Source organism: Pan paniscus, chromosome 11 (genome assembly GCF_029289425.2).
Source record: "Pan paniscus chromosome 11, NHGRI_mPanPan1-v2.0_pri, whole genome shotgun sequence".
NCBI lineage: Eukaryota > Metazoa > Chordata > Mammalia > Primates > Hominidae > Pan > Pan paniscus.
Genome location: NC_073260.2, coordinates 23,878,258 through 23,892,239, shown reverse-complemented (window position 1 = coordinate 23,892,239; position 13,982 = coordinate 23,878,258). Strand labels below are relative to the sequence as shown.

At 41.9% G+C, this 13,982-nt stretch overlaps 1 long non-coding RNA gene across 1 annotated transcript; it reads left to right on the top strand.

Moving 5' to 3' along the window:
• Positions 1 to 5,808: 5,808 nt before the first annotated feature.
• Positions 5,809 to 13,468, top strand: LOC129398741 (uncharacterized). Its single transcript, XR_008626658.1, has 2 exons — positions 5,809 to 6,519; positions 8,448 to 13,468. It is a non-coding gene; the product is annotated as an uncharacterized LOC129398741 (long non-coding RNA).
• The last annotated feature ends 514 nt before the right edge of the window (positions 13,469 to 13,982 follow it).

Here is a 13,982-nt window from a genome sequence, read left to right as displayed (position 1 = left end):
ACCAGAGAGTTCTTCAATTATTTCATTGTTATTGAGAAATTTTAACTTTCTTTATACTTTGCCTGTTAGGCCTCAACTTCCCTCTGAGTGGCAAATCTGTGGTGGCCAAAGAGGCTGGCCTTTATTTCTTTGTTTGGCTTTACTTCCAAGTTATGAATTGGGAAAAGGAAAACTACAAAGTTCAGGGTCAAGCTGTTGGGCATATGCTGGAGTCAGTTGATAAAATCTAATGATCTCAATGTCCAAAGGGTCTATAAAGATCAATCTAATTAATTCTTAAATGACACACAATTTTTAAGTCACATATCCAAGTAAGCAACCTCCCAGTCACAACTGAAACCTTGGTTGGTTTTAAATAAAGGTTAAATGTTTAAATGGGTCACTCAACAAGAACTCATTGTACCCTCATGACTGTGTTTTTGACATCATGACATTAACTAGTGTGGTTCACTACATCCTGGTTGACATCATGTTGCCTGAGTTAATCACCATATGTGTACCAAACATAGTAATTAACTAAAGAGGCTACTTAGAGGCAGAAGTGAGCAGTCCAAGGGCTCTGGATAACCACAAAGATCAAGGGGATTAATACCCTTGCAGGCCTCCTGACTGCAGCCCCTCAGTTGGGAAACTCAGCATTAAATGAACAGTACAAATTAGAATAACTTTTCTGGGGTCAGGGAGAGTATATAAATCTTTTGACTATGCCTCTTGACTTAAAATAGTGAAACAAGAGAGTTCCCTTGGCCCCTTTGCAGGACTTGTGAAAGGGGTGGCTCGTTTACTTGGTTGTTGTGCTCAACCCCTTATGGGAGGGAACACGCAAGCAGACAGGTGTGGGAACCAGAGTGAACAAACACTGGAACCACCAGCCACTTCTCTCCAGTGGGAACAGGCCCTGTTTAGGCCTCATGGCAGCATCCACATGTGTTACAATTGCTCCTTTATCTCTGCCTTTGGGAAGGGATGCCTGGGACCCCGGAACCCCAGAGGGCATGCTAACAGCTCAGTGAGGCATTTACCTCATTGTATGGGCCAGCTTCCCTCTACCAGTGAGGACTAGGGGCCAGTGTGACAGCCTTTTTTAGTTCCCCCACCCAGGGTGTCCTAAATTCTTGTCCGATGTCCAAGAGAAATGAGGTCACATGGACCTAAAGGATGGTGAATGCGGAGATTTTATTGAGTGGTAGAAGTGGCTCTCAGTGGGATAGGGAGCTGGAAAGGGGATGGAGTGGGAAGGTGTTCTTCCCCTGGAGTTCGGCTGTAGTCTCTGATGTCCAGCTGCTTTTTCTCCTCTAAACATTCTGATGCTTCTCTCTTCTGTTCTCTGCCACACTGCTCTGCTCCTCTGCCAGTGGAGCTTGGGGTTTTCATGGGCACAGGATAAGGGGTGTGGCAGGCCAAAAGGAAACATTCGGGTGGGAAAATGGGGATGTGAAGTTCTCATTTTAGCATTTCCCTGCCTCCTGTCCATATCAACAGCATTGATAAACCTCATCACATTTATGTGGTATGCTATTTCAAAGCTATTTTTATTCTATTTCTATTGCAAATACCACTGTCAATATAACACTAGCAATACTATGAATGGGGCTTCGCATATATTTATAAAAATTATTTTTATTCTATTTCTATTGCAAATACCACTGTCAATATAACATTAGCAATACTATGAATGGGGCTTCACATATATTTATAATGGGGATCTGATGTGAGTCACATATTATCATAAATGCTTCATATATTTATTTTTTCAGTTTTGCAAGGATCTTGAGGGCTGTTTTCTTATTCCCTTTACAGAAGAAGTAAGGCATAAACAACTAAAAGTAAAGAGATTTGCCCCAGATCACAGAGTCGGTAAACCCCAGGACAAAAATTTGAATTCATATTTGTTTGAATTCAAGGCCATTGCTTTTTCTATCTCAGAATAACATGGAGACAATATTAAAAATGGATTTTTTTGGAAAGGAAGAAATTGGTATATAGTTGCTTATAAATTAACGGATAGACTAAATGGAAGTAAAACAGAGAAGAGGATGTAAAAGCAAGAGGTGACTCCACAGGTTGATGTAAGAAGAAGAGAACAGTAGTACTAGATTAGAGTTTTTTGCATTGTTTTACATTTGTTTATTTTATTTTTGGTGTTGTTTGCTCATTTAAAGCGTCCCAGTTACCATTAGTCCTACCAGAGCTTCAGTGGAAAAAGTGCTTAATGGTCAAATAAGCCACAGGCTCTATCCTCCTTGGGCAAGTACAAATATATTATTATCATAAAGGCCCTCTTCATTTAGAAAGTTGCAGCCCAGAGGGATAGATTTAGCTTTACCTAGTGTTTCTTAAATGATTTAGCATTACCTTTCTCTTCAAAATACCTATTAACATTCTGTAGAAGTAGCTGTCTCAGGAAGTCTTTTTGGGGAGCCATGTATTAGATGCAGGAAAAGTTTTCTCCTAGTTTGCCAACAGGTCCCAGTATAGATTAAACATTCTAAGGGCCCCAAACAAATCTTTTCAAATCTGTCTCTACTCAGCCACCAATCTAGGAAGTCGAAACAAAGGATCTATGACTGTCTCCCATTTCTGTTAGGCAACTCAAATAGCATTCCCATTAGAAACTCAGGAAATTTTAATTTCAAATTGCAAGTGATTAACATCAATTCCCCACTACACCTTTGAAGAGAATGATTAAACTAGTTCTTGAGTTCTTGGTGCTAAAACATTTGAGTCATAGGGATGGGGTCTGGGGGCAGGGCTTTGTGTCTTCTTTCCTTTGTCTTTCTCTGCATTTTCTTAACAGCTGGGCACAATTAAATCACAGATGTTAACAGTGCTGGATAAAACAATTATTGTTACATGACTTTTCTGAGAACTCGGTGGGTGGGATTCAAGAGGCAACTTGGTGTGAAAACTATGTTTAGCACAGCAGAACTTGGGACTGACAAAGACATTTATGGATTTTACAATACCAGATGGACTCCCAGATGAAAGGCTTAGGGTTTGCATTTGGGATTGCCGGATGTGAGATTTTTCCAAGGTTGCAGGATAAGTGAGGAAGATTTCATCCATTAGCATATGTCAAAGTGTGCCCTGCTGGCTTTGAGCATCCAGTGTGAAGCCAGGGACAGGAGAGGTGTCTTCACACAAGACCAAAATGGAAATCAAAGTCAACTTTCAACCTGGAATAAAAAGAGAACTGAAACTGGGACTCAGAAGATCCGGGCTCCAGTCTTCCTTTTATACTACCTTTTTTAAGACTTTGGTCAATGGAAGATTCAAATCCAGCACACATTTATAGAACATTTATTGATATTGTAGATGCTATCAAGAAAAACAAAACACAGTTCTCAGATTCTCAGTGATGAAAATTTACAAGGAGAAAAAAAATATGTGATTAACTGGCTGAAGTAAAATATAAACCAATCACTAAGGATAATAACTCAACCAAATAAATGAGCTACAAGATAGTAGACATGGCCAAGTACAGTGGCTCACACCTGTAATCCCAGCACTTTGGGAGGCTGAGGCAGGCGGATCACCTGAGGCCAGGAGTTCGAGACCAGCCTGGCCAACATGGCAAAACCCCGTCTCTACTAAAAGTACAAAAATTGGCCGGGTGTGGCTACTCAGGAAGCTGAAGCAGCAGAATTGCTTGAACTGGGAGGTGGAGGCTGCAGTGAGCCAAGATCACACCACTGCATTCCAGCCTGGGTGACAAGAGTGACACTCTGTCTCAAAAAAAAAAAAAAAAAAAAAAAAAAAGGAAAGTAGACATGAGTCTGAGTTGATCTTTAAAGGATTTTGACAGGTAGCATTATCCAGGTCAAGAGAAGAGTAAAATCAAAGGCACGGAGGCTTGGCCATAGTTAGAAACCATTTGGGAACTTGTGATTTGAAGGTAAAGAGTTGTGGTTGTAACTCAATAATAACTTTGGATAGTTTATTATTCTTTCAGGCAGCAGGAATGTAATGATGAGACAATGGGGAACTTCTGAAGACTTTGGAACAATTATAATTCATATCACATTTTAGGAAAAGACAGAATACATTTCATATCTCCAGTCCAGAGATGGATTTTTAAAAATACAGATTTTAGCCATTATTTTTGTCACTTTATCAAACATTGAAGCCTTAGCCAGATAACATCCTCTCTCCAGACTTCAGTATGAAGTGAGCTGTAGACTTTGGCTCCTTTCAGAACAAAATCAATTTAATGTAGTCTCTGTGGTGGTCAAAGAAATTGGAGAGGTGATTGGCTTCCTTTTTCTGCACCAGGAACCTTGCCCCCAGACATCAGAACAAAAGGTAACCTATGAATGACTTTAAGTCACCTTGCCTATGCATTGATCAGCTTAAAGAGCTAGCTCTACAGTTGCTATCCTGTTATAGGGAGTGCTGTCTTAGAAAGTGTTGTCACTATACTCATACTGACCCTAACTGAGATCTGCACAGAAACAATCCCTGGTAAGCATCCTTTATAGCACTGCTACAAAATGCAGTTTGTAATTTAGCTGTTATTTGGAGACATGCTTTCATCTTGAGGCTGGATGACCAATATTATGCTTAAATGTCAATTGCAAATTATAATGCTGGGTGTCTGTAACAAAATCTTCTTCAAAAGTAAATAGAAATTTGTTTATAATAATCACCTTTAATGCCACTTCATGTTAAAAAGTAGTGTTTTGAGAAATGTCAGTATTTAACTGACTTTTTCAGAAATAAGAATAATACAATTTTACAGAGTAAGTTTTATCTAAGAGGCTCAATAGCATGCAAAACTCATAAATGTCCAAAATGTTTTATTGCCATTGGAATTCTACTTTTCAAAATTTTCTATAGAGACAGTGAATTCAGAAAACCCAATGGTAATACATGAAACAACACATGTAACTAAATCACTGTACAGACTTGGGCAAATCACTTCCCTTCCCCACTCTTGGTTTTTCCCAGGTTGTTACTGGATTTAAACTGGATTGAAATCATGATTGGGACTTATGTAGAGGAACAGATCTAGGGATAGTATACCTGATAGAAGAAATAGCATGTTCAAAGGTAAAGATGAGACTCATTTATTTGTAGGGTATGGAAGAGATGGAAAATAATATGCAGACTGATTTGATTAAATCCCATTAATTCTGAGTAAAAACCACAAGCTAAGTGTGAGTCCTTAATTTGAAATTCTTAAACATCTGAATAAATAGCTTTGATTTTTACTTCAGCTTTATTGAAGATCTCATATGATTATTAATGAGCTAATTTTCACAATTTTGGGAGATGGGTAGTTTTATGCCCGTAGTAAAGAGGTGGGGACACAGTAGCTCAGAAGAGTTGTGGAACCAGGGCAAGAACCCAAACCTCCCATCTCTAGGTTATCTGGCCTCTTAAAACAGCAAGTAGCCATTTCAAGTTCTGGTTTCAGTTATCTAACTACACTCTCAATGCAAACAAAGATTTTGAAGCAATATTGAACCCCACAGAGAGATCCTGGAAAAATATCCCCAGTGCTTATGCATACACACAGCATTGTTTCTGTAGAGGCAGTAAAAGTAGGAAAAAAAAAAAAATAAAGCCTCCAGCAAGTGCTTCCATAAGGCCACCTGAAATTCTGGGATAGCTCTACTATTCCAATGCGACACTTAAGAAACGTCATGTAAAGTTTTACAAGAGGAAATGCTTCTACTTTTTGCACAAAAACCACCTCTTAATATTCTTTCATGGTAAGCAAATATATAAGAAGTCATCAGTATACTGAATAGTTGATGACTAAAGATTATTTTATACTTTTGATGTTTTTAATTTTACTTTATTCTACATTTGCACAAAATTATACAAATTTACTGTGTACAACATGATGTATTAAAGTATATATACATTGTAGAATGGATAAATCTGGCTAACACATGCATTACCTCACATAGTTATTGTCAGGCCTCTGAGCCCAAGCCAAGCCATCGCATCCCCTGTGACTTGCACGTATATGCCCAGATGGCCCGAAGTAACTGAAGAATCACAAAAGAAGTGAATATGCCCTGCCCTACCTTAACTGATGACATTCCACCACAAAAGAAGTGTAAATGGCCGGTCCTTGCCTTAAGTGATGACATTACCTTGTGAAAGTCCTTTTCCTGGCTCATCCTGGCTCAAAAAGCACCCCCACTGAGCATCTTGCGAACCCCCACTCCTGCCTGCCAGAGAACAAACCCCCTTTGGCTGTAATTTTCCTTTACCTACCCAAATCCTATAAAACGGCCCCACCCTTATCTCCCTTCACTGACTCTCATTTCGGACTCATCCCACCTGCACCCAGGTGAAATAAACAGCTTCATTGCTCACACAAAGCCTGTTTGGTGGTCTCTTCACAGGGATGTGCGTGAAATTTGGTGCCGTGACTCGGATCGGGGGACCTCCCTTAGGAGATCAATCCCCCGTCCTCCTGCTCTTTGCTCCGTGAGAAAGATCCACCTACGACCTCAGGTCCTCAGACCGACCAGCCCAAGAAACATCTCACCAATTTCAAATCCGGTAAGTGGCCTCTTTTTACTCTCTTCTCCAACTTCCCTCACTATCCTTCAACCTCTTTCTCCTTTCAATCTTGGCGCTACACTTCAATCTCTCCCTTCTCTTAATTTCAATTCCTTTCATTTTCTGGTAGAGACAAAGGAGACACATTTTATCTGTGGACCCAAAACTCCGGCGCCGGTCACGGACTGGGAAGGCAGCCTTCTGTTGGTGTTTAATCATTGCAGGGAAGCCTCTCTGATTATACACCCACGTTTCAAGGGTGTCAGACCACGCAGGGACGCCTGCCTTGGTCCTTCACCCTTAGCAGCAAGTCCCGCTTTTCTAGGGAAGGGGCAAGTACCCCAACCCCTTCTGTCCTTGTCTCTACCCCTTCTCTGCTCTTCCGGGGACAGGGCAAGTACCCCAACCCCTTCTCTCCTTGTCTCTACCCCTTCTCTGCTTTTCCGGGGACAGGGCAAGTACCCCAACCCTTTCTCTCCTTGTCTCTACCCCTTCTCTGCTTTTCTGGGAGAGGGGCAAGTACCCCTCAACCCCTTCTCCTTCACCTTTAGCGGCAAGTCCTGCTTTCCTGGGGCAGGGGTAAGTACCCCTCAACCCCTTCTCCTTCACCCTTAGTGGCAAGTCCCGCTTTCCTAGGGGGCAAGAACCCCCCAATTGCTTATTTCTGCACCCCAACCTCTTATCTCTGTGCCCCAATCCCTTATTTCCGCACCCTGACCTCTTATCTCTGTGCCCCAATCCCTTATTTCCGTGCCCCAACCCCTTCTCTGCTTTTCTGGAGGGCAAGAACCCCCCACCCCTTCTCCGTGTCTCTACTCTTTTCTCTAGGCTTGCCTACTTCACTATGGGTAAGCTTCCACCTTCCATTCCTCCTTCTTCTCCCTTAGCCTGTGTTCTCAAAAACTTAAAACCTCTTCAACTCACACCTGACCTAAAACCTAAATGCCTTATTTTCTTCTGCAATGCCGCTTGACCCCAATACAAACTCGACAGTAATTCTAAATAACCGGAAAACGGCACTTTCAATTTTTCCATCCTACAAGATCTAAATAATTCTTGTCGTAAAATAGGGAAATGGTCTGAGGTGCCTGACGTCCAGGCATTCTTTTATACATCAGTCCCTTCCTAGTCTCTGTGCCCAGTGCAACTCATCCCAAATCTTCCTTCTTTCCCTCCCGCCTGTCCCCTCAGTCCCAACCCCAAGCGTCGCTGAGTCTTTCTAATCTTCCTTTTCTACACACCCATCTGACCTCTCCCCTCCTCGCCAGCCCAAGCTAGGTCCCAATTCTTCCTCAGCCTCCGTTCCTCCACCCTGTAATCTTTTTATCACCTCCCCTCCTCACACCTGGTCTGGCTTACAGTTTCGTTCGGTGACTAGCCCTCCCCCACCTGCCCAGCAATTTACTCTTAAAAAGGTGGCTAGAGCCAAAGGCATAGTCAAGGTTAATGCTCCTTTTTCTTTATCCCAAATCAGATAGCGTTTAGGCTTTTTCATGAAATATAAAAACACAGCCCAGTTCATGGCTCGTTCGGCAGCAACCCCGAGACGCTTTACATCCCTAGACCCTAAAAGGTCGAAAGGCCATCTTATTCTCAAAATACATTTTATTACCCAATCTGCTCCCGACATTAAATAAAACTCCAAAAATTAAATTCCAGCCCTCAAACCCCACAACAGGATTTAATTAACCTCGCCTTCAAGGTGTACAATAATAGAAAAAAGTTGCAATTCCTTGCCTCCACTGTGAGACAAACCCCAGCCACATCTCCAGCACACAAGAACTTCCAAGCACCTGAACCGCAGCGGCCAGGCGTTCCTCCAGAACCTCCTTCCCCAGGAGCTTGCTACAAGTGCCAGAAATCTGACCACCAGGCCAAGGAATGCCTGCAGCCCAGGATTCCTCCTAAGCCATGTCCCATCTGTGCAGGACCCCACTGGAAATCGGACTGTTCAACTCACCTGACAGCCACTCCCAGAGCCCCTGGAACTCTGGCCCAAGGCTCTCTGACTCCTTCTCGGCTTAGCGGCTGAAGACTGACGCTGCTGGATCGCCTCGGAAGCCCTGTAGACCATCACAGACGCCGAGCTTTAGGTAACTCTCACAGTGGAAAGTAAGTCCGTCCCCTTCTTAATCAATATGGAGGCTACCCACTCCACATCACCTTCTTTTCAAGGGCCTGTTTCCCTTGCCTCCATAACTGTTGTGGGTATTGACAGCCAGGCTTCTAAACCTCTTAAACTCCCCAACTCTGGTGCCAACCTAGACAATACTCTTTTAAGCACTCCTTTTTAATTATCCCCACCTGCCCAGTTCCCTTATTAGGCCGAGACACTTTAACAAAATTATCTGCTTCCCTGACTATTCCTGGACTACAGTTGCATCTCATTGCTGCCCTTCTCCGCAACCCAAAGCCTCCTTTGTGTCCTCCTCTTGTATCCCCCCACCTTAACCCACAAGTATAAGATACCTCTACTCCCTCCTTGGCGTCTGATCATGCACCCCTTACCATCTCATTAAAACCTAATCACCTTTACCCCGCTCAATGCCAATATCCCATCCCACAGCATGCTTTGAAATGATTAAAGCCTGTTATCACTCGCCTGCTACAGCATGGCCTTTTAAAGCCTATAAACTCTCCTTACATTTCCCCCATTTTACCTGTCCTAAAACCAGACAAGCCTTACAATTTAGTTCAGGATCTATGCCTTATCAACCAAATTGTTTTGCCTATCCACCCCATGGTGCCAAATCCATATACTCTCCTATCCTCAATACCTCCCTCCACAACCCATTATTCTGTTCTGGATCTCAAACATGCTTTCTTTACTATTCCTTTGCACCCTTAATCCCAGCCTCTCTTCGCTTTCACTTGGACTGACCCTGACACCCATCAGGCTCAGCAAATTACCTGGGCTGTACTGCCGCAAAGCTTCACAGACAGCCCCCATTACTTCAATCAAGCCCAAATTTCTTCCTCATCTGTTACCTATCTCAGCATAATTCTCATAAAAACACACGTGCTCTCCCTGCTGATTGTGTCTGATTAATCTCCCAAACCTCAATCCCTTATAAAACAACTCCTTTCCTTCCTAGGCATGGTTAGCATGGTCAGAATTCTTACACAAGAGCCAGCACCACACCCTGTAGCCTTTCTGTGCAAACAACTTGACCTTACTGTTTTAGCCTAGCCATCATGTCTCCGTGCAGCGGCTGCTGCTGCCATAATATTTTAGAGGCCCTAAAAATCACAAACTATGCTCAACTCACTCTCTACATTTCACATAACTTCCAAAATCTATTTTCTTCCTTATACCTGATGCATATACTTTCTGCTCCCGGCTCCTTCAGCTGTACTCACTCTTTGTTAAGTCTCCCACAATTACCATTGTTCCTGGCACGGACTTCAATCCGGCCTCCCACATTATTCCTGATACCACACCTGACCCCCATGACTGTATCTCTCTGATCCACCTGACATTCACCCCATTTCCCCATATTTCCTTCTTTCCTGTTCCTCAGCCTGATCACGCTTGATTTATTGATGGCGGTTCCACCAGGCCTAATCGCCACACACCAGCAAAGGCAGGCTATGCTACAGCACAAGCCACTAGCCTGCCTCTTAGAACCTCTCATTTCCTTTCCATCACGGAAATCTATCCTCAAGGAAATAACTTCTCAGTGTTCCATCTGCTATTCTACTACTCCTCAGGGATTATTCAGGCCCCCTCCCTTCCCTACACATCAAGCTTGAAGATTTGCCCCCACCCAGGACTGGCAAATTAGCTTTACTCAAAATCCCTGAGTCACAAAAACTAAAATACCTCTTAGTCTAAGTAGACACTTTCACTAGATAGGTAGAGGCCTTTCCTACAGGGTCTGAGAAGGCCACCGCAGTCATTTCTTCCCTTCTGTCAGACATAATTCCTCAGTTTAGCCTTCCCACCTCTATACAGTCTGATAACAGACCAGCCTTTATTAGTCAAATCAGCCAAGCATTTTTTCAGGCTCTTAATATTCAGTGACAGACTAATAGTCTATTAAAAACACACGTCACCAAGCTCAGCCACCAACTTAAAAAGGACTGGACAATACTTTTACCACTTTCGCTTCTCAGAATTCAGGCCTGTCCTCAGAATGCTACAAGGTACAGCCCATTTAAGCTCCTGTATAGATGCTCCTTTTTATTAGGCCCCAGTCTCATTTGACACCAGACCAACTTAGACTGTGCCCCCAAAAAACTTGTCATCCCTACTATCTTTTGTCTAGTCATACTCCTATTCACCATTCTCAACTACTCATACATGCCCTGCTCTTGTTTACACTGCCGGTTTACACTGTTTCTCCAAGCCATCACAGCTGATATCTACCTTTTATACCTGTTTTTCTCCTTCTCTTATTCCATTTAGTTTTTCAATTCATACAAAACCGTATCCAGGCCATCACCAATCATTCTATACGACAAATGTTTCTTCTAACATCCCCACAATATCACCCCTTACCACAAGACCTCCCTTCAGCTTAATCTCTCCCACTCTAGGTTCCCACGCCACCCCTAATCCCGCTTGAAGCAGCCCTGAGAAACATCGCCCATTCTCTCTCCATACCACCCCCCAAAAATTTTCGCCGCCCCAACACTTCAACACTATTTTGTTTTATTTTTCTTACTAATATAAGAAGGCAGGAATGTCAGGCCTCTGAGCCCAAGCCAAGCCATCGCATCCCCTGTGACTTGCACGTATACACCCAGATGGCCTGAAGTAACTGAAGAATCACAAAAGAAGTGAATATGCCCTGCCCTACCTTAACTGATGACATTCCACCACAAAAGAAGTGTAAATGGCCGGTCCTTGCCTTAAGTGATGACATTGCCTTGTGAAAGTCCTTTTCCTGGCTCATCCTGGCTCAAAAAGCACCCCCACTGAGCACCTTGCGACCCCCCACTCCTGCCCGCCAGAGAACAAACGCCCTTTGACTGTAATTTACCTACTCAAATCCTATAAAACGGCCCCACCCTTATCTCCCTTCACTGACTCTCATTTCGGACTCAGCCCACCTGCACCCAGGTGAAATAAACAGCTTTATTGCTCACACAAAGCCTGTTTGGTGGTTTCTTCACAGGGACGCGCATTAAAGTTATCATTTTTATGGTGAGAATACTTTAGATCTACTCTCTTAGGATTTTTCAAGAATACAATCTATTAATAACTATAGTCATCATGTTATACAAAGGATGCCTTGAATCTATTCCTCTTGTCTAACTGAAATTTTGTATCCTTTGACCAACATCTCCCCGCCAACTAGTCCAGCCCCTGGTAACCACCATTCTACTCTCTTCTTCTATGAGATCATTTTTTTTTTTTTTTTAGATTCCACATGAGTGCAATCATGTAGTATTTATCTTTTTGTGCCTGGCTTATTTCATTTACCATAATGTTTTCCAAGCTCATCCATGTTGTCACAAATCACAGGTTTCATTCTTCTTTAAGGCTGAATAGTATTCCACTTACATGAATAAGTGCATATACACCACATTTTTTATGCTAAAGATCTACTCTCAGGGAAGTGCACCAGGACACCCTTTACCTCTCAACACACTGTTTTGAAGTACAGGGTATGTATGTCTCATTCAAGGTAGGACTAGCTTCTGAAGGACGTGGAAAATTAACATATTGATTAAGTTGTACTCATAGAATATCTAAAAGTACTTGCCAAGCTCACATGGAAGCACATAATAAAAAGAACAACAGAATATATACCAAAGTTAGCTTCCTCTAGGAATTAGGTGTCCTCTGAGAAAGAATTTCAGGATGGTTGATTTGAGATGATTTCTGTTCACTTTCTTTAGAAGAGAACTGTTATTTTATAATGTTGTTTGTTCTGTGAAAGGATAGTTATGCACAACATTAAAAAAAAAGAAGTGGAGATCCGTACACCAAAAACTGTTGATTTCAGAACAATTGAATCATTTATTTTGTCTTGAAAAGAGTAAAATGCTAGCTCAAGAAAAATACAAAATAATTTAGAGTAATAAGAGGTAGGAAAGCCAATCACATCAAATTAAAAATTATTGAAGACTTTAATTCATTCTACTAATAATTTATTGCTTACTGTATTTGCTAGGGTTTTCAGAGAAAGAGAATCAATAGTATCTAATCTATATCTATATCTATATCTAATCTATCTAAAAAGATTTATTATAAAGTGTTGGCTCCTGTGATTATGAAGGCTGAGAAGTCCCTAGATTATCAGTCAGCAAGCTGGAAACCCAAGAAGGTTAATGGTCTAGCAGTCCCAATCCAACTCTGAAGGTCTAGAACCACTAGAGCTGATATTGTAAATTCCAGTCTGAAAGCTGGCAGGCTTGAGAACAAAGATGAGCCAATGTTAGACTGAATAGCTCTTAGCTGAAGGCAGTCAGGTAAGAGAAATTCCCTTAGTCTTTTTGTTCTAATCAGGTCTTCAACTAATTGGATTAGGGCTACCCACATTAGGGAGGGCAATCTTCTTTACACATTCTACCAATTCAAATGTTAATTTCAAACAGAAAGATTCTCACAGACACACCCAGAATAATATTTGACCAAATGTCTGACCAACCCATGGCCCAATAAAGTTGACACAAGAGGCTGGGGGGCGGTGGCTCACGGCTGTAATCCCAGCACTTTGGGAAGCCAAGGCTGGCTGATGATGAGGTCAGGGGTTCGAGACCAGTCTGGCCAACATGGTGAAACCCCGTCTCTACTAAAAATACAAAAATTAGCTGGGTGTGGTGGCAGGTGCCTGTAATCCCAGCTACTCAGGAGGTTGAGGCAAGAGAATAGTTTGAACCTGGGAGGTAGAGGTTACAGTGAGCCGAGACTGCGTCATTGCACTCCAGTCTGGGCAACAAGAGAGAAACTCCGTCTCAAAAAACAAAAAAAACAAAAAAAAACAAAACCAAAACAACAGCAACAACAACAAAAAACAACTAAAGCTGACACAAGAAATTAACCATTACTCCATTACTTCTACAGTATAACAGTCACCTAACTGGGTCCTGGAAATCATGTAAGAGAAAAGTTAGGTGAATCCTTTCTTTGAAATTTATAATCTAGTGGCTCAACCCAACTTAGAAATCTCTTCTGCAGTATTTTTGATATGGAATCATATTCTACTTCTGTTTAGATATCTCTGGGGACTAAGATCTAGCAGTTATAGTTTCTAACACATAGTTGACCCTGCTTATGATTTAGATTTAACTCTAATTTATTGAAATCCATTATATACCACTTCTATGTGTTCTCTTGTATGTTTCATCTCATGCATTTGAACTCATAAACAATACTGTGAGGTGGGTAGTCATTGACCTGTTTTTAATTTCCAGCTGAGAAAGGTGAGGTTTAAAATAATAATTATAAATGAAAAGAAAAATTATTTAAGAGTTAAACTTTCACAATGAAACTACCCTACTGTGTTAGCTGT